This window comes from Lampetra planeri, chromosome 78, assembly GCF_965212315.1.
Source record: "Lampetra planeri chromosome 78, kcLamPlan1.2.h2, whole genome shotgun sequence".
NCBI lineage: Eukaryota > Metazoa > Chordata > Hyperoartia > Petromyzontiformes > Petromyzontidae > Lampetra > Lampetra planeri.
Genome location: NC_136183.1, coordinates 2,368,491 through 2,392,624, shown reverse-complemented (window position 1 = coordinate 2,392,624; position 24,134 = coordinate 2,368,491). Strand labels below are relative to the sequence as shown.

At 46.9% G+C, this 24,134-nt stretch overlaps 1 pseudogene across 1 annotated transcript in view; it reads right to left on the bottom strand.

Moving 5' to 3' along the window:
- Positions 1 to 7,478: 7,478 nt before the first annotated feature.
- LOC144738223 (uncharacterized) overlaps positions 7,479 to 24,134 on the bottom strand; it is a 39,422-nt pseudogene continuing 22,766 nt past the window's right edge. Inside the window, exon 3 of the transcript XR_013589184.1 lies at positions 7,479 to 10,584. The product of XR_013589184.1 is annotated as an uncharacterized LOC144738223 (transcript). The remainder of the gene's footprint in view (positions 10,585 to 24,134) is intronic.

Below are 24,134 nucleotides of genomic sequence, written 5' to 3'. Positions count from 1 at the left end.
CTTGGCTTCCCTCAATCTGAGTGTTGGCATGCAAGCGTGAATGCAGATGTTCCATTTAGAGGGGCCTACGTACATTTCACGTCTAAAGAAGGGAGGGCTTGACTGGTCGAGAAGACCCGAAGCTTCACGCAGAGCGACAGACCAGGTAGCTTCCAAACAGCATTGTGCAGCTGATGAAAAGATGTCGCCTGACTGATTCGGACCACCCACACACTGTCTACACACATGCAGTGTAGACGTATTATGTACACACAATGTACACGCAAAGCATACTCACACAGTCTGCACATACACAGAGTGTTTACACAAACAGTAACAAGAACGACCGCCATCAGCCACTAAGTGACGGTGACGTCACCATGGCGCTTGTGCCAGGTTATGTGCATGTTAAGGCCACGTTAAGTGTCGAACGCTTGCCGGCAGAAGTTCACGGGGCAGACTCAGGTGCCATGGGTCGACTGACTGAGATGACTGACCGATGTACCACTTGTGCCCCGATTGTGCCAACAGTGTACACACACCGTGTACATGTGATGCCACAGCAACGGAGAAACTCCGCCGGCGTCGCCATCTCCTTGCACCCCTCCACACGAACGCACGCACACCCCCACGAAACACACACGCACCCACGTAGGGTCTAGAATGGGGGTGCCTGGCCCACGGGTTTTCATCTGAAGGGCCCCTAGCAGGGATGTCCCCCGGTTTCCCATTGTCAGGAGATTGGCCGACCGCTCCCCAGGTCGGATTACATGGCGGTCACCCTAAAGTCAACTTAAAAAGTCATAGGGGCGCAAAGAGCTTTACTTGCTGGCCGCGATGAAGCATACACAACATGGGCGGTGGGGCCTCGAAGGCAAACACTCTACAGGCAGTGCAAACAGTGGGGTGGGGGGAAAATCCCTGGGCGCCCTAGGAGGACGATTTAAGAGAAAGACATGGGGAATTACCGGTGAATCAGAGATGAGGGACGCAGATACGGGGACAATGGAGAGGGGGGGGAAGAGGGGGGGATGTGATGCCCCCCGTAACGGCCAGAGTGTTAAAAATTCGGCAGGCAAAGTGCACGATTGGCTGCGCAGGATGACATCATGTCACCCGGGAATTAATGGGCTCTGAGAGGATAGGGGAAGGAGAGAGCGAATTGAGTTCAGAGTTCTCCTGCGATCCGTGGTGAATCCCAGCCGCCCTCAATGTCCGCCTGATGCCTGCTGGGTGTAGCTGCGAACCATCGCCCAGGCAGAGTCTTCTCTGTCCAGTGTCCTCCCCAACTACCACCGTGTCCGTGCGACGCCGTGAGTGTGTCTGCGAGGTGAGTGATCGTTCAGTTGGTCGATTCAACCCAGTTCGCCCGTTAGACCTAGCTCGAGATAGTCGCACATCGCGAAGGGCGGCACGCCCCAAGCCCCGCGGTGGGAATAGGCTATTCCGTTTTCCCATCCATAAACTTTAAAGTAGTTTCATTAACACTTTTGTGCCGTTTCTATTATTAATTATTTACTTATTGCGTGCCATCGACCGTACCAACTGACAACAATTGCGTGGGGGGGGGGGCGGACCCTACTAAGTGATGCGCGTTCACTCCAGCTCACGGGGGACATTTCATTTTACGCGTTTAACAGCCAATACACACAATGACGCTGCGGATATTTCTTCACAGTGTGATGTCCTCTTGCCCCCCCCCCAAACACGATGCGTCCAGTTTATACTACAGACTCTGTAGATAATATTTTTTTAGTGCTTACGTAGCATTATTCTTGCATGCCCGGGGAATGCTGGGGGGGGGATAGCGGCCCAGCCCCTAGCCTGGCAAAGTGCCAACTCCGCCGCCTCGCCAATGTAGGCCAGCACGGGGGCTACGCATGGCACAAGGCCTCAACATGGCTATGGTAAGTACAAAGTTCCTTGCTGCTTATGCTAACAACTCAAGTCCATTGTTTACTATTGTTAAACACATTAGTTGACAAACATTACAATAATGTTTGTGTGCAGAAAATTAATCACGTTCATTGCTTATTATGATTAAACAAATACGTTACCAGATATTACAATAATTATGTTTGTGTGCAGATAACTCAGGTTCATTGTTTACCATTATGAAACAAGTTCACAGATACACTATGGGAACCTCATTTGCCAGTAAAATTATAATTGGTTTTTTACCCTTCTATCTGTGCGCCTTTTGGCGTCATCTGGTCCAACCCATGAGACCAGGCTCTAAGGAAAGCTGTCTCGGGTGTGGACCAATCAACTTCAAGGACAGTGCACATTATCAGTTATGTCTTGTTTGTATTATGACTGCAGGTATTGTGGTCTATGCAAACATGACTCCTTGTAAAAAGGTGTCAGTTTTGTTGCCAGATAGAAGGGTTAAAAACCAATTATCAAGTTCACGGATGTTATGATAATTATGTTTGTGTGCACAAAACTAATTTTTCATTATTAGGTTGCTAAGTATTCGCTTTTTTTGCTGTGCTTTTATGCCAGTATGTGATGTGGCCTGCTGCCTGCTAATTAATTAACGTCAGTGCACTGCCACTCTATTATCTACACTGCTCATTTTCCTTTTAACCATTATGAGTGTATGCCAGTCTATAATCTGTTGCCTGCTTCTTTACCTCACTCAGTGTACTGCCAGCCTTTCATGTCGACTGTATTCTGCTTTTTCAGCTGCTGCCCGTATTGCCAGCTTTTTATGCCGACTGTATCAATGCTTATGTCATTGAGTCGGGGTACTGGCAGTCTATAATCTAGACGGTAGCCTGCTTCTCAACTTACCTGTGCGTACTGCTGCTCTTTAATTTACACTTATTTCTGCTTATTTCTTCAATGCATTTCTATTGTTTCGATTGCTCACGTCACGCTATTTACTCATATGTAGTACTGCCATACTGATAGCTATGCCATCATCGGGGATTGTTGTGCACGTCGATGTGTGTGAGTCGATGTGTGTGTGTTTGAGTCCATATGTGTGTGTGTGTGTAGGTCCATACGTGTGTTTAAGTCCATGTGTGTGTCTGCCTTTTTCGAACGGACAACGCCCGATGTGTGTGTGTACGTCGAAGTGTGTGTGTGTCAGTCCATTTGTGTGCGTATCAGTCGCTGTGTGTGTGAGTCCATGTGTGTGCATGGCTCCATCTGAGTGTGTAAGTCAATGTGGGTTTGTGTGTCTATGTGTGTCAGTCGATGTGTATGTGTACGTCGATGTGTATGTATTTGTCAGTCCATACGTGTGTGTTAGTCCACATGTGTAAGTCCATACATGTGTGTGTCACTCGATGTGTGTGTAAGTCAATGCGTGTGTGTGAGTCCATGTGTGTTAATCCATGTGTCTGCATCTAAAGTAGATGTCTGTGTGTCACAGTCCATATGTGTGTAGGGCAACGTGTGTGCAAGTCTATATATGTGTGTAAGTCTATATATGTGTGTGTAAGTCCATGTGTGTGTGTCTTAGTTGATATGGATGTGTGTAAGTACATGTGTGTTTACGTCAATGTGTGTGTGAGTCCACGTATGTCTGTGTGAGTCGATGTGTGTGTGTGTGAATCGCTGTATGTGTGTACGTCGATATGTGTGTGTAACTCCATGTGTGTGTATCTAAAGTGCATGTCTATGCGTGTGAGTCCATATGTGTGTGTGTGTGTGTCAGTCCATGGGCGTCTGTGTTAGTCGCTTTGTGTGCATGGCTCCATGTCAGTCAGTGTAAGTCCATTTCTTTGCGTGTCTGTAGGTCCACGTGTGCGTGTGAGTGAATGCATGTGCTTTATTGACCTGCTCAAGGCCTATGATACCATCAGTAGGCCTGGCCTCTGGGTTGGTCTTCATGCTTTCGGAGTCCCTCAAACTTAGCTCACGATCCTTAAAGACCTTCATGATGGTGAGCGGCCCCGCGTCAAACTACGTGGCCGTCAGTCAGAACCATTCCCTCTACACCTTGGAGTGTGACAGGGATGTCCTCTGGCTACACATTATTTAACATATCTTTTGACCACGTAGTTCGTGAAGCCTTCAATGGCCGTACCCGAGGAATTACCATAAGGTACAGATACAATGGGAGGCTGATCGATGCCCGTGTGCGCTCAAGGGATGCCTCCCTATTGCTCAACCATGTTATGTATGCCCATGCTCTGGTGATTGCTACTCACTGCTGCTGAACCTGGAGCTTGCCACTAAGAGGTGGGGCCTTACCATCAGCCCAAACAACCTGCCTGGGTATTTTGTACCATCGGACAATCCACCCCCACAACTCACAATTGGTGATGCGGCAGTTGTGGAGAGATCGGAGAGATTTCCATACCTGGCCAGTGTGCTCATGACCGGCTCCGGTTTAACAGCAGAGGTCTCACTCCAAATCAGTCGAGCGCTATTCTCTTTTCATCGGCTGCGTTACGCTGTGTGGAAGCTACCTGCTCTCTCGCTGCGCATGAAGTTCCAGGTCTTCTCGGCCACGGTCATTCCCTCCCTTCTCTACGCTTGCGAAGCGTGCACCCCCCTAATGGAACAACTTTGCCGGTTACAAACATTTAGGCTGGCCTGCTAACGATCTATCCTGGGTTTAATCATGTGTGTGTGCGTCTAAGTCGATGTGTTTCTATGTGTGTGGGTCGATGTCTGTGTCTAAGTCCATGTGTGTGTCTGCCTTTTTCGCCCGAGCAACGCCGGGTACTTACCGCTAGTATTATTATAACCACCAAGCTTTGACAATACCTTACTACTGTATCTGTGTATGTATATGTAAGGTTTTTAAGAGAAGTTTTGAAATATGTTATAAAACGTGTTGCCTCCAAGAAGCCTCGCTCTCCCTCTGTACCCACTACATATGCATTGTCTTTGAAACTGATTGGTCCACATCAGAGACAGCTTTCTCTTGAGACTAGGCTCAAAAGAAAGCTGTCTCTGGTGTGGACCAATCAGTTTCAAAGACAATGCATATATTATAAGAGTACGTTTTTTTCTTTTTGGTTCTTTCGGTAAAGTCACGTATAAAGATAAAATAATAAATAAAATAATAGCTGTTAAAATATGAAATAAAATAATAGCTATTATTTTATCTTTATACGTGACTTTACCGAAAGAACCAAAGAATAATTCCTGCAGTCACGAAAGCTCCAAAATTAAGTACGTTTTTTGTTTGCATTCTGACCACAAGCATTGTGGTTAATGCAGACATGATTCCTTGTAAAAGGTTTCAGTTTGGTGTTTTAACATCTTAACACCTGTTTTGTTGCCAGAAAAAAAGGTAAAACCTATTCTCAATAATAACAATATCACGTTTCGATCGCAACACAAGCAATCGTCTTCTTTTTTCACCTGAAGACGATTGCTTGTGTTGCGATCGAAACGTCGTGATATTGTTATATTATTTTGATTATTTTTTTCTATCTACGTGACTTTACAGAAAGACCCAAAGAATATGAATTCCTGCAGTCACGAAAGCTTTAAGTCAAATCAGGATTTTTACTGGAACGGAAATCGGCAGTGACCAACCAGACGTGACATCACGCTCAAAAACGCGGTGGAGGGGTGTTGGGGGAGAATACCTTGGTGACATGACGTCACTAGCGAGGTACACCTTCAGGCGTCTCACACCGAGGAGGCAATGCAGAGTGGTGACGTCAGAGCGAGAAATCGGGGTTTGAGTTTAAGTTTACAGTATTTATATTCCTTTTTCATTGCTGCCTCTTTTGAACAGAGACCCCTTGGGTGCGTGAGCTCAACAACAACGTGAACATTATTTTGTGTACACAGTTTGTAGAGTGTGTGCACAAACTGTGTGTATACAGTGTGTCCACTGTGTCTGTACACTGTTGGCACAGTAGGGGATACAGGTGGTGCATCGGCCAGTCATCTCAGTCGACCCATGGCACCTGAGTCTGCCCTGTGACCTCCTGCCGGCGGGCTTTCGACACTTCACGTGGCCTTAACGTGCACAGTCTGGCACAAGCGCCGTGGTGACGTCACCTTCACTTAGTAGCAAATAGCGGTCGTTCTTGTTAAAGTGTTTGTGTATACACTCTGTGTATGTGCAGACTGTGTGTGTACGCTCTGTGTGTATGATGTGTGTACATTGTGTGTACACAATACGTCTACACTGCATGTGTGCACATAGTATGTGGGTGGTCCGAATCAGTCGGACGGCATTATCTTTTCATCAGCTGCGCAACGCTGTTTGGAAGCTACCTGGACTGTCACTAAGCATGAAGCTTCGGTTCTTCTCGGCCAGTCATGCCCTCCCTTCTCTAGGCATGTGAAACGTGGACCCCTCTAAATGGAACATCTGCGCCGGTTAGAAACACTCAGATTGAGGGAAGCCAAGTGGTAGCACATTATTTATTGCAGAGGTTCAAGGTACAAATCCGACGGGCACCCCTGGCTACTCTAGTAACATTAACCAAAATATGCACCGTCTGCTTAACAGTGGATGCAAAACAGTGTCATTAAAACACATAGGTCATTGCATGTGGGTGTCATTGTCAAAATTTGGGTAATTCCAAATATCCAAAAATTACACAACTGAGATTAGACATCAATTATTGCCCCCTACTGACAGACTCATGCCCACATGCAGGCTGGTGCTGGGCCACATTATGCCACACAGAGGCAGCTGCCACTTGGGGGTGCTCTTCGAGTGTTTGTGATGAGTTATGATATAAAACTCCGAATTGCTGAGGCAATTAAGCAAGTTTAATGCGTAGGCTTTCGTGACCAATCTAATTTATACGTTTTTTTGGGTTAGATCGCGTAAATATTAATGCGCTCTCTCTAGTCGTCTAGCCTAGCCACGACACAAGCCTGACTGTGTAACACCGATGGCGTGGACCGAGAAAGCCAACATCTATCCAGCCGCGCAATATCTAGCGAAGACGGCTGCAACAAAGGTGGCGAAGATGACAGCGACGACGATACGAGCCCACTCCAGAACCGGCAGCCCTGAGCTCCCGCTCTCAGCTGCTTTTATGGTACCCAGCATGGCCTGGCTCCGTGCCTGTCTTCAGGTTCCAGGGCTTCCAGATAGGGTCTTACATGATCCTTGCCCCAGTTCCTACACCCTGCCGACACACCTGTGTATATGCACACTGGCGTGTGTACTGTTTGTCCACCACAGTTGCCGTTGCTGGACAAGTCGGCTGACATCCAGCAACTGCAACCGGTGGTCAGGCAGAGAAACCCCAACCCCGAGGAACACCACCAACACGAAAAAAAAAAAAGCCTTGGTTGTAACACTTCCCGCAACCATACAGTGCAACCGCAGCATCTCCCGCGAACCATAACCACATAGCGCAACCCCGGCGCCCAGGCGGACCGCCAACGAAAAGGACAACCCGCGGCGCCCACCCCCCCGCCGCGAACCGCCAACATGCAGCGCAACCGCGACATGTGCAAGAACCCCATCAGGGAACGCACAACTGCGACGCCCCCCCCTCCCCCCGAGAACCGATAATGCAACCCAAAACCCTCCCCCCCCCCCCCGCATCCCACCTGACAAGGGAGAGTCCGCCTTTAGCAGAACATAGCTCACGTAAGCCGGTCCTTGACACTGGTCACCCCTGCTTTGGCAGGGTCTTGCATTCCTTGAGATTCTGAGGAATGGGAACAAAAAAACAATGGCCTAAAGGGCACGGCCCCTCCCTGAATTTCGCAGTAGCATCTAATCGGATCCAGCCCCTGACACTTCGCACACGGCAGTCACGGAAAGCATCAGAGACTCGGATCCGGTGGAGCTTGGGAAGATGTTGCCGGCAGGTCGGAGTGCGTCAGTGGCGCTGCCGGCACCCTGCTGCTATAGCGATGTGGCCTGGCTGACCACACTTGAAACACTCGGCCGTGGGACCCCAGGGTGGAGGGGGCTTCCCCGGTTGCCAACCCACCCACGCGGGCCTTCTCCCGTACGTCCCCAGGCCGCACACCACAGCCACCATGTCCTCCTCCTGCCACAGCCAAGCCTCCACTTTGGGCCAATACTGACAGGCCTCATGGCCCTGAATTCCTGGGCCACTTTCAAGGATGTGAACCCCATGCGTTCGGCGATGGGTAGGACAATCCCCGACTCCCGCGTCAGCAGCCTTTCCGCCGCCAAGGAGTCGAGCGCCGTCTCAACCATCTGGGGGTACGCCTTCTGCCCCAGCACCAACAGAGCCTCCCAGAAGGTGAAGGGCATTTTAGCCTTCCTTCGCTTCCGCTGGAGAAATTTCATGCGGGCGTTGCACGGTAGGCCAAAAATTGCCCCTTGCAGCGCCATTGACTCCGCCGCCCCTCCAGCGATATCCCGCGCTCTCCGCAAAATAGCACCTGCCAGCCATGCCAAGCCCTCCACGGGCAAAATGGTGCCCACCACATATACGGTCACCGGCCCAAGCTCCTCCACTCTCCCGCACCGACGGGGACCACCGCCAGGGTCCCCTCGTGACTCCTTTCCGCGCCGCTGGCTGTGGCGCGCTTCCCGCGCCGTTCCACGCTCCCCCGCGCTCCCCTCAGCACAGTGTTCCTTGGCCATGCCGCATGCTCGGCGCATGACCCCAGAGGATCGGGCTCGTCTCTCGCCAAATCGCCGCCGCTCTCCCGCCGATCCGCAGCTGCTCTCTCTCCGCCAATGGGCTTTGTAAGCGGGGTCCCGGGGCTGCCGGAGGGATGAATGTTTCACCATTCCCATCCTCTGATGACACGACAGGTGGGTTCTTTCTTCACCCCACTCCTAAGACCGGTTGTAGTATCATCATAGTGGGAGACAAGGTTTCTACAACACCTTCACAGGTTCACCATTGCACTCCCTAGTCGTCTAACCTAGCATAAATACAACCCTGACCATGTAACACCGATGGCGCTAACTGAGACAGCCAACAACTATACAGCCGCGCAATATCTAGCAAAGACGGCATTAATGAAGGCAGCGAAGATGACAGCAATGACGAGACGAACCCCCTCCCAAAACCGACAGCCCTGAGCTCCCACTCTCAGCTGCTTTTATGCTACCCAGCGCGGCCTGGCTCCGCCCAGGCCACGCCATCCTTCTTGAACCCACTAGCAGGTTCCAGGGGCTTTCAGATGGGGTCTTCCGTGACCCTTGCCCCAGTTCCTCTGCCCTGCCGACACACCCATGTGTATGCTCACTGGTGTGTGTACTGTTTGTTCACTGCAGTTGCCGTTGCTGGACAACAGTCAGCGTTATTACACTACACTAGTACAGCACACCGGTGTGTTGGAGAACAAATCGCGAAGTGGCGGGTTTCACCAAACTTTGAAATTAACACGATCTAACCCAAAAAAACCTCTATCATGGGCAATTAAGCACCACATAAATGTAAATATTATAATAACATAGTGAATGCTTGGGAGCTTATTCGCTCTCACTCCTGGTTAGAGGTCTACCCAACCCACAGGTCCGCAAATACTGGCCGCTCTTACTCTGCAGGTTGAACCTAGGAATTGAGTGTTCAACTTCATGTTATTTTAATTAAAGGCCTGTGACAAAGGTGCATCTATTGGAGCTTCATTGTCTCAAGCTTACACATCTACTGGGTCTCCATTTGACTTTGAATTGTCTAAGAAGTCCACCCATACCTCCACTTCCACAAACTGCTGGGAGTTGCCTCGCTCTGCCTCACAGGAAGAATTCTCCTCCTGCTTCACGTTGCCTCCATCTATGTGAAGGTCCAATTTTGCAGTTGAATCTTCATCTTCACATTTTACCATCACTTCTTCACTCTTCATCACTTCTTCACATTGCACCCTCGCCTCTTCAAAATTCACCTTGATACATTTCATTGCGTCCAAGCTGGAATTACATTCTTGTTCTTTTTTCAGCAGGGATGGGCTCATTGCAGCACTTGGACTTTCACAAGCTGATTTCAGACTCCGCTCCTTGGGGATCTTCTGATGCCTGTGTATTCTCTGGTGTCTTTGAAGATGTGATGACAGTGCAAACGCCTTCCCGCACAGAGTGCACTTGAAGGGTTTAGCTCCCGTGTGTGTTCTCTGGTGGCTCTGAAGATTTGATGATTGTGCAAATGCCTTCTCACACACACTGCACTTGAAGGGTTTCTCTCCTGTGTGTGTTCTTTCGTGGTCGTGAAGAATTGATGACCGTGCAAATGCGCTCCCTCACAGAGTGCACTTGAAAGGTTTTTCTCCTGTGTGTGTTCTCTGGTGGCTGTGAAAATTTGATGACTGTGCAAATGCCTTCTCACACACAGTGCACTTGAAGGGTTTCTCTTCTGTGTGTGTTCTGTGGTGTTTTTTAAGATTTGATGACTGAGCAAATGCACTCCCACACACAGTACACTTGAAAGGTTTAGCTCCTGTGTGCATTCTCTGGTGTTTTTTAAGATCTGATGACCGTGTAAACACCTTCCCGCATACAGTGCACTTGAAGGGTTTCTCTCCTGTGTGTGTTCTCTGGTGTCTTTTAAGATGTGATGAACCTGAAAATTCATTCCCACACACATTGCACTTGAATGGTTTCTCTCCTGTGCGAGTTCTCTGGTGCTGTGTCAAACTTCCAGTACGATCCGTGCTGTTTGCATACTGGTCGCATTGTTTCCTTCTTATACCGAGCTGCGCTGAGTCCCTTTGCTCCATCAGACCAATTCTGCAGAGAAAGCGTCAGAGGAAGTGTCCGCTGCAGTCAGAAAAACATATCCACACCATCTATGTCAGTATCAAGGCACAGAGAAATGCACATATATACACAGTCACACATGACTTACACGTCTATACTTAATCATATATTCATTATATAGTGAAAATAATTCCCCAATTCATCACGTGGGCTGTTAAGGCACACAATGAGAGGGACAAAGGTTATAAACATGCCTGGATGCCCTAGTATCTTTAAAATGAATGTTTACCCAAAACTCCAAGCACACAATTTTGGCTGTCAAGCTGTGAAAAGAACATTTAAGAAAAATTCGGCTATAATAGCAAAGTGTGTTGAAAATAATACTATTTGTATTATACAGAAATGCATAAATGAATGTTCAATCAAAACTTTGAGGTGTGAAGCCAGGCTCAGATTTGCTTGAATGCTCGGATGAACAGATCTAACTTCAGCTGCATATGTGCTGAGATATTACTGGTAGGAACCAACTGGTTACACCAGCCCACAGGGGATGAATGCGTCCATCGTGCAGGGAGGGGCTGGGTGGGGAGGGGCTGGGTGGGGAGGGTGGGGCTGGGTGAGGAGGGGCTGGTCACCCCGTGGTGCCCTTATAAAACTGAACGTTTAACCTACTCACACCGGCTTGTGCCCGCCCTCACAGTTGGGCATATTTGCGGAATACACCACGCCGCCGTTGACCCTGGCCATTGACCGAGCAACCCAACGTTTCTACCAGCTCCCTCCGCAGGAATGTGTTTTCCTGACTGTTTCCATTTTTACAAAAAGTCCCAGAGGAAAATTTAAATAAACTATTGTTTTGATTTAACCTCCACGTTCAATGGTTCATATACATTACTACAAATACAAACTTGACATTGTCACACACTGGCATGGTAAAAAAGTGGTTGTGTGTCCAGAACCATGCCTGGCCACCTTCATCTGCTCATTATTAATGCTTCCTCACTTCACCATGTAATTAATTTAAGATCAATCAACATAGCAGAGGCCAAAAATAAGTTATGCTTTCACTTACATTTCGATTTAAAGCTTTCGTGACTGCAGGGATTTATCTTCTTGGTTCTTTCGGTAAAGTCACGTAGAAGGGAAGTAATAAAATAATAAAAAGAAAACATAATAAAATAATTATCACGACGTTTCGGCCACAACACAAGCAGCCGTCCTCAGGTGAAGACCAGTTCTGTGGAGGCGACAGCGTCTAAATGAAACACCACCATGCTTGGAGCGTCTATTTAAGCTGGGTTGGAAGGGGGGGGGGGAAATGTGCCTTGACAAAATAATCTGCATATCAAGAGGAATTTTGCATATTTATGGGAAATGCAGGAATGCGAATAGTGCTAATTTGTGAAATGCGTAGGAGGTGGGCGGGGGGTTTTCAAAGTCATATTATGCCTATGCATTATGCAGGATTAGCAGCATCAAAGGGAGGGGGTAGGGGTAGCATTAATAAAGGGAAGGAATGTTAATAGTATGTAGCTGCAGTAACTAAACAACCACGTAAAAAGCTAAAGTATAAACTACATAGTATCATCAGTATGCTAAATATACTCTCAATAAGCTGAGCTACCAACCGTAAGCAATACATTACAATTCTAGGTCGCAAAAAATATAATGTGCTTCCAGCCAAACTTTTTAAACTTTTTCCTTACATCACACGGGTCTATCCCGTACTATATGTTGCCATAGACAACCCCAACATTAAATTGTATACTGTATTACTATACACTATCCTATGTCTTAGAATAATACAGTGTAATATTACACTATGTATTATTCTACCCACCCAACTGTATACCACACTGCTGTATATTCACTATACAATTATGATACTATATACTACTTTATACATTGTATTAAACATTACACTTTAATACTATTTATTATTATACACTATAATTGTAATGTATTGCTTACGGTTGGTAGCTCAGCTTATTGAGAGTATATTTAGCATACTGATGATACTATGTAGTTTATACTTTAGCTTTTTACGTGGTTGTTTAGTTACTGCAGCTACATACTATTAACATTCCTTCCCTTTATTAATGCTACCCCTACCCCCTCCCTTTGATGCTGCTAATCCTGCATAATGCATAGGCATAATATGACTTTGAAAACCCCCCGCCCACCTACGCATTTCACAAATTAGCACTATTCACATTCCAGCATTTCCCATAAATATGCTAAATTCCTCTTGATATGCAGATTCTTTTGTCAAGGCGCATTCCCCCCCCCTCCAACCCAGCTTAAATAGACGCTCCAAGCGTGGTGGTGTTTCATTTAGACGCTGTCGCCTCGACAGAACTGGTCTTCACCTGAGGATGGCTGCTTGTGTTGTGGCCGAAACGTCGTGAGAATTATTTTATTATGTTTTATTTTTATTATTTTATTACTTCCCTTCTACGTGACTTTCACTTACACTATGTAACACGATTTTTGTCCCTGGATGGCTCGTGTTATTTTTTTTATTGGTTATGCCTAAAAAGTATAGAAAATGGATATTATTCCCCAAAAACTTTCCTTTTGTGACCAGGACTTTACGTGAAGGAATGACACAAATGCACACGTTTTCTCATTGAAAATAGGTAAATTTCAAAATTTCACTGTCCTGGTCACAAAAGCAAAGTTTGTGGGGAATAATAACCATTTTCTGTACTTTTGAGGCATAAGCAATTAGGAAATAACACTTACTAACCAGGAACAAAAATGTCCTACACAGTGTTATTAATGGAGTGGATTATTAACTTTGTTTTTGTGTCCTGGTCACAAAAGCAAAGTTTGTGGGGAATAATAGCCATTTTCTGTACTTTTAAGGCATAAGCAATTAGAAAATAACACTTACTACGCAGGGACATTTTTTTTGTTACACAGTGTTATCAATCATGTTTACTGTCGGCGATAATAATCAAACTAATTATTGAGTTCATAATGCTGTGAAATAACTGCGCTACAGCTCCCCACAAAGATAAACTCTTAAATACACATGAATTTCACATGGATCATTAACATCTGACCTATAAACGTCATTATTTCTGTCTGTGTCTGTCTGTGTACAAAACTTGCAAAGAATTTGGCTCGCAAACCGTGGGGTTGACGTTTAAAAAAAAAGAACCCAGGTACCACGCCATAAGCCCTGTATTGAGCCAGTGCTATTCCATTTTCACATCCGTCAACTTTAAAGTAGTTAAATTAACAATTTAGTGCTAGTTATTATTTCCTTACGCCTCTCAGCGCGCGCCAAAGCACGCATTTGCGCATGCGCGATAAAGTTGACTGGGGGTTGCCCCGAGCAATGCATACGCATTCGTTGGGAGTGGGGGGGGGGAATTATTTTTCGCGTAAAAAATGCAAAATAATACACACAACGCCGAGGTAAATTATTCAAAGTGTCACATCTTCTTCCCCCCCACCCCAATGTGTGCACTTACTAATATAGGGTCAGTAGATATTAATATTATAGCGCTTAGATACTATTTTTGTAGAGCAGGCAGGGGGATGGTGGAGGGGGTAGCGGCCCAGTCACCAGCCTGCCAATGTGCCACCTCGGCCGGCTGGGCAATCTAGGCGAGGCCGGGGGCTCTGCACGGGACTAGGCCTCACGACGGCACTCTGTCAAGTTCGTGCTATAGAGACGATATATACTGCTAGAGTCAGCATTTACTACTGTAGTGATAGCAGGTTACCACCACAGTCGTTATGCACTGCTGTAGTGATAGCAGGTACCACCACAGTCGGAATGATCTGCTGTAGTAATAGCAGGTACCACCACAGTAAGTATAAACTGCCGTAGTGATAGCAGGAACCACCACAGTCGGTATTTGTAGAACTGCCTGATTATTCATGCAGAGTTGAGCAGGTGCAGTGTTGTATGACATGAATTTCCCAGGCAGGTCATTTATTTTTGTGGAACATTTGCAAGGCCCCATTTCATGATGGAATTATCAAGGCACAGAACAAGATTCCCTAATTCCATCTCACTGAGTAGCCATTACCAAATCATCAGCAGATGTAACATGGTTGGCCAGCAGGGAACGATCCTTTAACTATAACCAGGCATCGATTAACACATCATTGTAACCGTAACGAATGCAATGTTTTTTATATGACCTTCTCAAACTACATAGTTATTGAAGATGCTATGTAATGTAATGCATGGGGCCAGAGTGAATTTCTGTCACAAGCCATGTTGAACAGGAAATGGCTCGGACTCCTGGTCACGCATCGTTAGACCGTCCTGCCCAAAATCATACAAATCCCCAAATCATGTGAGCAGAGGCATAGATGTGAAAACAAATAACCCAAAGCCCCAAGCCTCTTTATGGTACTTTATGGTACTGTAGGACTTAATTAAATCAAGAATGCAGAGATCTAGTTTCTGTTGTAGTAAATAGCGAGAAAATACAGCAGCGCCTTGCATATCGCGGAGGTTACGTTCTTTGAAATTGTCGCACGAAAGCTAAAAGCGCGATATTCAATACTTAAATCTTACCTAAGTAATGGCGTTAGGTAAACGTCAACTAAAATTTACATCAAAATTGAATTAAGTACTGTACTGTATTCCAAATAAACTAAACAATTAAAATAAACACGGAGAAACCATATACAAAAAATATTCCAAGACAAAAATAGTATAAATCTATAAAGATAAAGCAGACTTTGCGCTTGTGTAGCTTTTTTTGTGAAGCAAATTGAGCCAACACACCCCAAACTTTCCACGCACACTCACGGGTGAGTTAGTGTATTTTTCGCACTATTTTTAGCTTACCTTCTCACCTTCAACACCTATACCACCACCTGCACACTACAACCTCCCCGCTCCTCACCTCCCCCCTCGCTTTCTATTGCCATGTGTTAAAGCCTGGGGCATTATCACTACTTCCGGTTTGCCACACATGCAAACACATTTTGACATTTCATCTACTACTATTCCACGCACTCACCATAAAAGCAGTGTCTCCACTGCACTGCTATATTTGTTCTCACAGATCTACTTGCATGTCTGACAAGACTCGACAGGCTCACCAGCATAGCAAAAATGTCATCAACACCAAGATGCAAGTCCTATTGCTGTGGCAAGACATGCTACATAAGCAAAACTCTTTATGTTCACAGTTTCAAGTGTGCCACGGAGAAGATGACTTCAGAGAACAATGTTGTCATTCATGCTGACTGAACTCCACGAGGTCAACATGAGTGCCGCTTAAATGCACTGAACAACATTTCACTCGAGGCATCGTCTTGCAACTGAGGAACAATACTCTACACAGAAATGAAACAGCGATCCTATGATGCTCTTCAATCTTTACAGATTTTCTGGCAAGATGATGGCTACAATTGACTACTTCGCCAAACTGATACAGCAACAGGCTTGCCAACACAAAAAAATAATTCCACCATGGACTTCTTTACCTTCAGGATCATGGTGCGAAACGGCAGCTTCAATCTCTTCTTGTGATGCAATAGAGCTCTTCCACTAAATTGCTGTCGACATGTATGCCAAAAATGTTAGCTTCATTCGATTAAACCCATCAGATGGAAAAACATCCAACATTGTCTATCCTGAAGCTCTCCAAGAGCAACGGATTTAAAAGCTGACCTCATGAAATAAACAAGCCCTGCGATTGTATAACACAACCGAAAAACCGTTACAAAAAATGCACATTTACCGACTTCCTTGTCAGAAATCAATTATTCTAACAAAGCCAGCATGGCAAGACATTACTCATAATGTTTGATTACTGAGACCTGTGCGAAGCCGGGTAACTTAGCCAATACTGAATAAATACTATACTGTCGATGATAATGTTTGTGCGTAAGTGGGGAGCGGTAGTGCAACAGTTAGCGTGCTGAGATATAATCCCAGCGAGCCGATTTATATTCCCAGAGCCAAGCCACAACATTTGGGTGTCGCCTGATGAAGCTGGTTGTAATTACTGGCGAAACGTCGTACTCAGATTGTAAATGTTGTGGCTTGGCTCTCCAACACACTGGTGTGCTGTACTAGTGACGAATTGGCCACGTTCTGTTTACGTGACAACCCCTACTAGTTGGCTGTGTCGGGTGGTGGCGGGTTTAACGACACCTTGATATATTTAGACGATCTAACCCAAACAAACCTGTATTATGGATGTATAGTTGGAGTTTGCGTGTCTCTCTCCCCGTGGTCGCGTGGATTTTACTCAGGATCCTCCGGTTTCCCCCTCCATTTAGAGTCAACATCACCACGCGTTTAGAGTATTTGACTGATATACATTTCCACACGTTGATAAGCCACTTTGTTGTGGGCAGGTGGCTTATAGAAAAGAGCGGTATAGCTCAAGCGGGCTTGGCCTGGTAAGATAAAAAAAACTAAATACATAAATTGTTTTTTTTTAAAGTAGTGAGCCAGATTAAGCAGAGAATTAAAGAAAATGCAATCAGGCGAGGGCAGGAGGCAAGGCCCCGCGTTGTAATGTTCCAACCTGGACATCGATTTCATACTCGCTGCTACTCAATTGATATCCCTACGAGAGAGGAGCGAGGCTCTACCTGGGTAAACAACAACAATAACCACGACAACAACAACCACGATGTGAACTTCTCACCTCAGATCTGTGAGCGCGCGCAGTGCAGCAGCTTCCTGGTATCTCGTGACGTCACGCGGCAGCAGGTGACATGAAGTTCCGTGCGGAGTGCAGCACACAATCCCCTTCCCCCAACGAGCTTGTTACTGAATAAATTATGAGCCATTCTAGATTTGAAGCTTTCGTGACTGCAAGGATTCATATTCTTAGGTTTTTTCGGTAAAGTCACGTAGGTAAAAACATTAAAATTAATAAAAATAAAATAAAAAACACGACGTTTCGGAGGCAACACAAGCTTCCGTCTTCAGGTGGAACCGTCACAGCCACGACAGCTGTATCAAGTAAATGAGAGATTGCAGGAGCTACCACTCCGTTTATATAATGGTTGGAGAGGGGGGAAGAGCCAAGTACAGCACACGTTTTATTCATATGGTAGGGTGAGGCTATAGAGGGTGAGCCTTTGTTATGGTTTGTGACAACTAAACATGGTGAACATGGTAAACATGGTACACCTGTAAGTTGTCTGTCAAATAATAAATAAGATTGGTCAAATAAGTGTAGTTAAATCTTTTTTGCATAGTTAATCACATCTTTCCAATGATTACTCAGTTTGTAACCATCATCACGGTTGAAATTATGTCTGTGTTTGTATATTTGTATAGCTTCGTGTACAAACCTTTGATGGTAGCCAGGAGGTTTGCAGAGAACCTTGGTCTCGGAAAAGACAATTTCATGAGAGCCCACCGAGTTGTAGCAATGATCGGCCGTTGCCACCAGCAGCTTCCCGCCCTGCTCCCTCGCGCGGGCGTGTCTGCAGCCTTTGGCTCACTCTCCACTGCTAGATGAGTGGCGTCGGCACGGTGCGGTCCTTGAAGAGGCTCGGTCGCTTGACGCTTGGTGGCGCCCGGGTGGTGCTGCTCGTGCACTCGTGCGCTGGCGGCTGGCTGCGCTCGTTCGCTTGTGCTGGTTCAAGTTCAAGTTAATGTATTAGGTACAGTGATACCTCGGTTCACGAACGCTTCTGTTCACGAACAACTCGGTTCACGAACAGAAAAGTTCATAGAAATATGCTCCGGTTCACGAACTCCACTTTGGTTCACGAACAGGAGCCGCGGCCATTTTAATGCTATTTCCAGGCTGTCACATGGTCGTGACTTCCTGTAGGAAGATCGTGGAGAGAAGAAGAGACACAGAAAGAAGTACTGTGAGTACTGTGAAGACACTTTCAGTGACTTTTTGCTTTTTGGTGTGCTTTTTAGCACATACAGTACTGTACTGTACTACTGTACTGTACAATACTGTACTTACTGTATTGTACAGTTCACCCGTTTGAGTGCTTACTGAAGTCATCTCAAGCAAGGTTAGTGTTCTCTCTTTATACATTACTATACTGTACAGTACTAATGTGTATTGTAATTTGTTTCATATTTTTGTGCTTCAAAAACCAAAAAAAAAGGTCAGAACGGATTAACCGGATTTACATTGAACCCTATGGGAAAATGTGCCTCGGTTCACGACCAATTCGGTTCGCGGCCAGAGTCAGTTCACGAATTAAGTTCGTGAACCGAGGTATCACTGTATAGCCCTGAGCCATTCGGCAACAAACAAAAACATGAACAAAAAAACATCTTAAAGTGAATATGTGACTGAGTGCAAACATAAAATCCAATTAAAGACAGCAAAATATTGCAGAAAAAAATATTGTACACAAACGCTGTGTGCAAAAATCCCAGTGGGATGCAAGTCAAACAACCAACAACAACCACAAGACAACTGAGATTAAGGCCATCAGTCTAACTCCGTACTACAACAAACATGGCTAAACCAATACTTTTCGAAATCACCAAGATAAAGCCATGAAAGCAATGAAACAGTGATCATAGGAACTGTGACGGAATTTTCACAATAAATGGCATAAACAACATGAACTACCAAAACCCTGCGGCCATAGCTGGCTGCATGAGTCACTCCACAACAGCAGGAGCATCAATCGGAGTATTATAATTTTTCAATGCACCTTTAAGATCAGCACACTAAATCAAAACACAGGTCATACTTTATAGCGATCATCCGGAGCGAAACAGCTGGTGGCTGGCACCTTTGTGCTCTATGGCCGTTGCAGCTGTTTTGTCCACAGCTGGATGACGAGTTGGCACGACGCTCACCGTCGTGGTGCGCAGTGATTCCGTCGTCGGATAGCGCGCAGCTCCTCCACTGCTGGATGTCTTGTCTGTTCTCAGCAGGTGCTGGTCGATGTGTGTGTGTATTAAACACACGGCGCATTCGATGGCGCTCTCCTCTTCCTCACGGGCGGCTGATCAGGCTCTTCCCACTGCTCCATTCTCTCTGGCGATGCACGATGGCTCTCGTCACTCATCCGCTGTCTGCTGGTCCTCTGCGATGCTCGCTTGGTCGATGCTTGGCGATTTCCGCCCTTTCTCCAGGTTGATTGCTTGTCACTCTCTCTCTCATTTTCTCCGTGCTCTCTCCTTGATCGTGCGGCTGCTAGCTTCACACGAACACCCGCCCTTACTTCAGGGCTGCGTTGGCTCAGGCTCTTTCACGAGAGTGATAGCTGGAATTTCGCAAGCTTCACTCGCACTTAACCACACCTCGTCACTTCGTTCTGCGAGAAGCGACACCGGCCATCGGTATCGGTGTTTGCTCCCTCGCGACGGCACCGCCAGCCGGAGCACGGCTGAAACCCAGCCTCGACCCAGACTGAACTCAGACTTCTGCGACTCTAACGACCCCTCCTCGTTCCATCTCTCCTCGAGGCACGATCCATGGTTTGTGTCGATGCCTCGGCAAGCCTCCGCCCCAACTCCCTTGCGAGCCTCCCTCGCAACGCTGCGTCGCCAGCCGAGTCACAAGACTGAGCGCGACTCGAACCAGACTGAACTGCGTGATGTGCGTTTGTGTTTAAAACCCAAAATGTGAAAAAACAGACGCCCCAGGAATGCTAGGCCCCAGACCCCCCCCTCGCGACCCTTTTGACCCCCCAGTCTCCCTGAGTGGGTCATCCCGAGGCCAGACCCCCAATACGTATTTATTGCTGGCATGTTTGTGCCGAACCGTTGGAAGACAAAGGTGGCCGGGGAGGTCCTGAGGTCTGCCGTTCAATGGCATTCCACGCCCTCCAGATGCCCGGAGTGGAATGTGAGGAGTAGCGGGTTGTTTTCATTATTTAATTAAAAAAATAGATATTGGCCTAATTATTCTTAATATAATTTTTTGGAAAAAGGGGCATAAATACAAGTGTCTATGTAAACTGTTGGCACAGTCGGGGGCACAGGTGGTGCATCGACCAGTCATCTCAGTCAGTCGACCCATGGCACATGCTGGGTCTGCCCCGTGAACTCCTCTTCACGTGGCCTTAACGTGCACATAGCCTGGCACAAGCGCCGTGGTGACATCACTGCCACTTAGTGGCGAATGGCGATTGTTGTTCTTGTTACTGTGTGTATACACTCTGTGCAGAATGTGTGTATACACTCTGTGCAGAATGTGTATACACTGTGCGGGTACACTGTATGTACATGGTGTGGGTACACTGTGTCTGTGTACACTGTGTCTATGTACACTTCTGGTGTCACGACCTTGGAGCAACTCCGCGAACGCCGCGATCCCCTCCCGGCCCCCGCAATGTCCTGGCAGGGGGTTGCCTGGCACATCGGGTTTTAATTCGAAGGGCCCCTAAGGGGAGTCCCACGGTTTCCCGGTGCCAGGAGATTGGCCGACCCCCACAGGACAGGTTACTTTGCGGTGCCCCTAAATTAGCTTAAAATTGTATGGGCGCAAAAAGAAAAGATTCCCTGGGCCAACCGCAACGAGTTACTCACAACATTGGGGGGGGGGGGGGGGAGGACGGAGGGTGGAATATTAGGCATAAAGAGCAGACCCGAAGAAACTACTGGGCACGGGAGAACGATGAGCAAGGAACCCTGAGCAAGGGACAATGGGTGGGGGCATAACGGATGCTCCAGGTGGGCGCGTGATTGGTTGCGTGACGCGACGCCCAACGGCCTTTGAAGTTTAGATTATAAAGGTGGGAGCCCAGGGACGATTGGGGGAGTTGTCTACAACCTCCGGGCCATCACGACCCACTCTCTGCCTGCCATCCTGCCTCTTCAAACCGCTCACAGCATCCGTGTGATTGGGCAAGTCTTCTCGTCCTTCTCTCTCCGACTCTCCAAGCGTCCGTGGGACGCCGCGAGTCCGGTTTCAAGGTACGGGGTAGGACGTTTTTTCAGTATCATCTCATTAAACGGGATGTCGGACGACGTCCAAATTATTCTTAAGAGGTGTGTGATTTGATGGGCACCTGAAGATTCAGACTTCGCCCTATCACCACCTGATGGATGGGATGGTTGCATGGTGGCATGGAACCCTGTTGTCCAGGTTGTGTCGATGGGTGTATGCGGATTTTGTCTACCTGCGTTGGGTTTGCTTCAGTCGCAATTGAAAAGTTTTTTTCCACCGGGTGGGATCCCTTCATCTCCAGCTACCCAAGGGCCAGGTGGCTGATGTGTCCAACGAGCTGGGGGCACGTGTCCGCTGAGGTCATGTCTCAGGGCTTTTTGGGTTGTCTGCCCAGTTTTCCAGTACCTGACACCCTCGACGTCACAGGTCGCATCGACCCGGGGTGGACTTGGGAGTGTGGAGCTGCCATCGCCCACCCCTCTGGCGCATGTCGGTTCTTCTCCTCTGGAGGGGTCGCGCCCATTAGGCAATCTTCAAGTTGTCCCCGGGGCCTCTAGGGAGCCCAAGCCCATCTCGCCTGGACAAGGACCCTTTCAAACACTGTCTGCTTTAAATGACCCTTCTACGTATTATTACCCTGACACCGGTTGTTGGTGGTCACACACGCGAGTCGGATGGGTCATTGGCTGATCCTGGAGTAGGTGTATGCTTGTCTGGAGGTTGGACCGGCCCTTGTACATTTCTAAAAAATTAAATTCTCTCTCTCTTGCCCATTCTTCGTGACGGTATATATTGTAGATATTGTATTTATTGCTCGTTCAGGGTTGTTAATTGCCGCTTGCTTTGTTAGGTTTTTTGTAATTGTTGCACAAAATATTTTGGGAGGCATTATTTTGATGTTGTTAACAGGGGTATTTTATCAGCCGGGGACAGCTGTTTTAGAAAGGGGGGGGTGATGTAGTGACGTTGGTGGTGTCATTATGGTGTTGGCACCACCCACTGTCATAAGAGTGATACGATGCGCCTGGAACCTCTCTTGGGCACCAAAGTATGGCTTTGCAAGCAGGCCCTAGGGGGCAGTCCTGGTGATGCCCTGAGAGGGGGCAAGTGGGGACATGGTAGTCTGGGTGAACCTGAGAGGGCACGTGACCAGGACAGGGGAGTGAGGGGGGCCCAAGGGGGGTTTGAGGGACACGTGATGCTCGGTCAAGATCCTTCGGGAATGGTCTCGAAGGGGGCGTGGCCGAAGGCAAAGCAAGGCCACGCTCAGGAGCATAAAGGGGCAGTCCCGAGTGTGTTCTTGGCTGTTCTTTGGAATCAACCCTTGGCGTTACGTCTCTTCGATCTTCGGTCTTTGCTCGGCCACGTGGGTCTTCCAGCATGTTGCCGACTGACCCGGTTATGTAGTTACCCTGTTAAAGTAGTTATTACCCTGTTAGGGTCTAGTTAGTGTGTACGTTTATGTAGTAAGCCCTGTTGGGGCCGTGTAATAAACGTGTTGCCTCCAAGTCAAGTGTGTGCCTCAGTATTCACCACTATACTTCTATGTTTATCAGAATAACACAATTACAAAATTGACTAGGTGACATTTTCTATAAAGCTGAGCAGGTGGCTTTGGTTATACTTGTGGCGTGTGTCCATTGGCCAGTTGATCCCGTGGAGGGAATATAAAAAACTAGAGGGGCCAGCACATGTGAAATGGAGTCGAGACAGATTTGTAATCATGAGTGAGAATGAGGTTGCATAGCATTCAGCTTATTCACAGGCTTGACTGATTACATGAATGCATCCGGGGGTAGGCATCATCCAATCAGAGATGAGCTTGCTATACATGTGACGTAATTGAGCACGGACGTTAAAATAGTTGGAATGCAAAGTTTTCTGGTGCCTTTTAAAAATATACATTTAGGATCGTGTTTTAATGGTTACATGTGCATTGATAAGAGTATAAATGTTAACTGTTGGACATTGCTATTACAGTGTCCGTCAGGTGTGGCCGTGCCTTTCCATACACTCCCAAGGTGTTTTTATACACACTTGATTTTTTTAAAGCAATCTAATATTTATTATGTTTTATATACTTTAAAATGTTCATAATTTAAAACATGTTAAATGTCGCGCGTGACTGTTGCACTTGTTTGTTTTTAGTCCATTGGAGGGCAATATAATTGGTCTTAGCCTGACATTACTTTATTAATTTAACATCATGATGATGATGATGTCAGGTTTCTCTGCAAGCCGACTGTACATCATAGCTGCTGGCTGTACGAACACATATTACACATACTAGATTTGAAGCTTTCGTGACTGCAATGATTCATACTCTTAGGTTTTTTCGGTAAAGTCACGTAGGTAAAATATAATAATAAATGAAAATAACTAAATTAAATCACGACGTTTCGGAGGCAACACAAGTCTCCGTCTTCAGGTGGGACCGTCACAGCCAAAATTACTGTATCAAGTGAAGGGAAATCCAAGAGACAAGATCTTATAACTGATTAAGGGGAGGGGGGAGGGGCTTATCTAAATGTGGCAGTCAGGGACTTGGAGGGGGGGGAGGTGGGCGGGGCTAGAAGGGGAAAGTACCTGTTAAGCACCTCCGCAAGAATTACGGCCGGTGTTGGCTTCCAAAACCAAAAAAATACCTACGTGACTTTACCGAAAAAACCTAAGAGTATATTATACGTAGTGTAGTGTTTTTTATTATAGTGCAGAGTATTTCGCCTGCATAGATTACTTCACATCAAATGTGGGGCCTAATC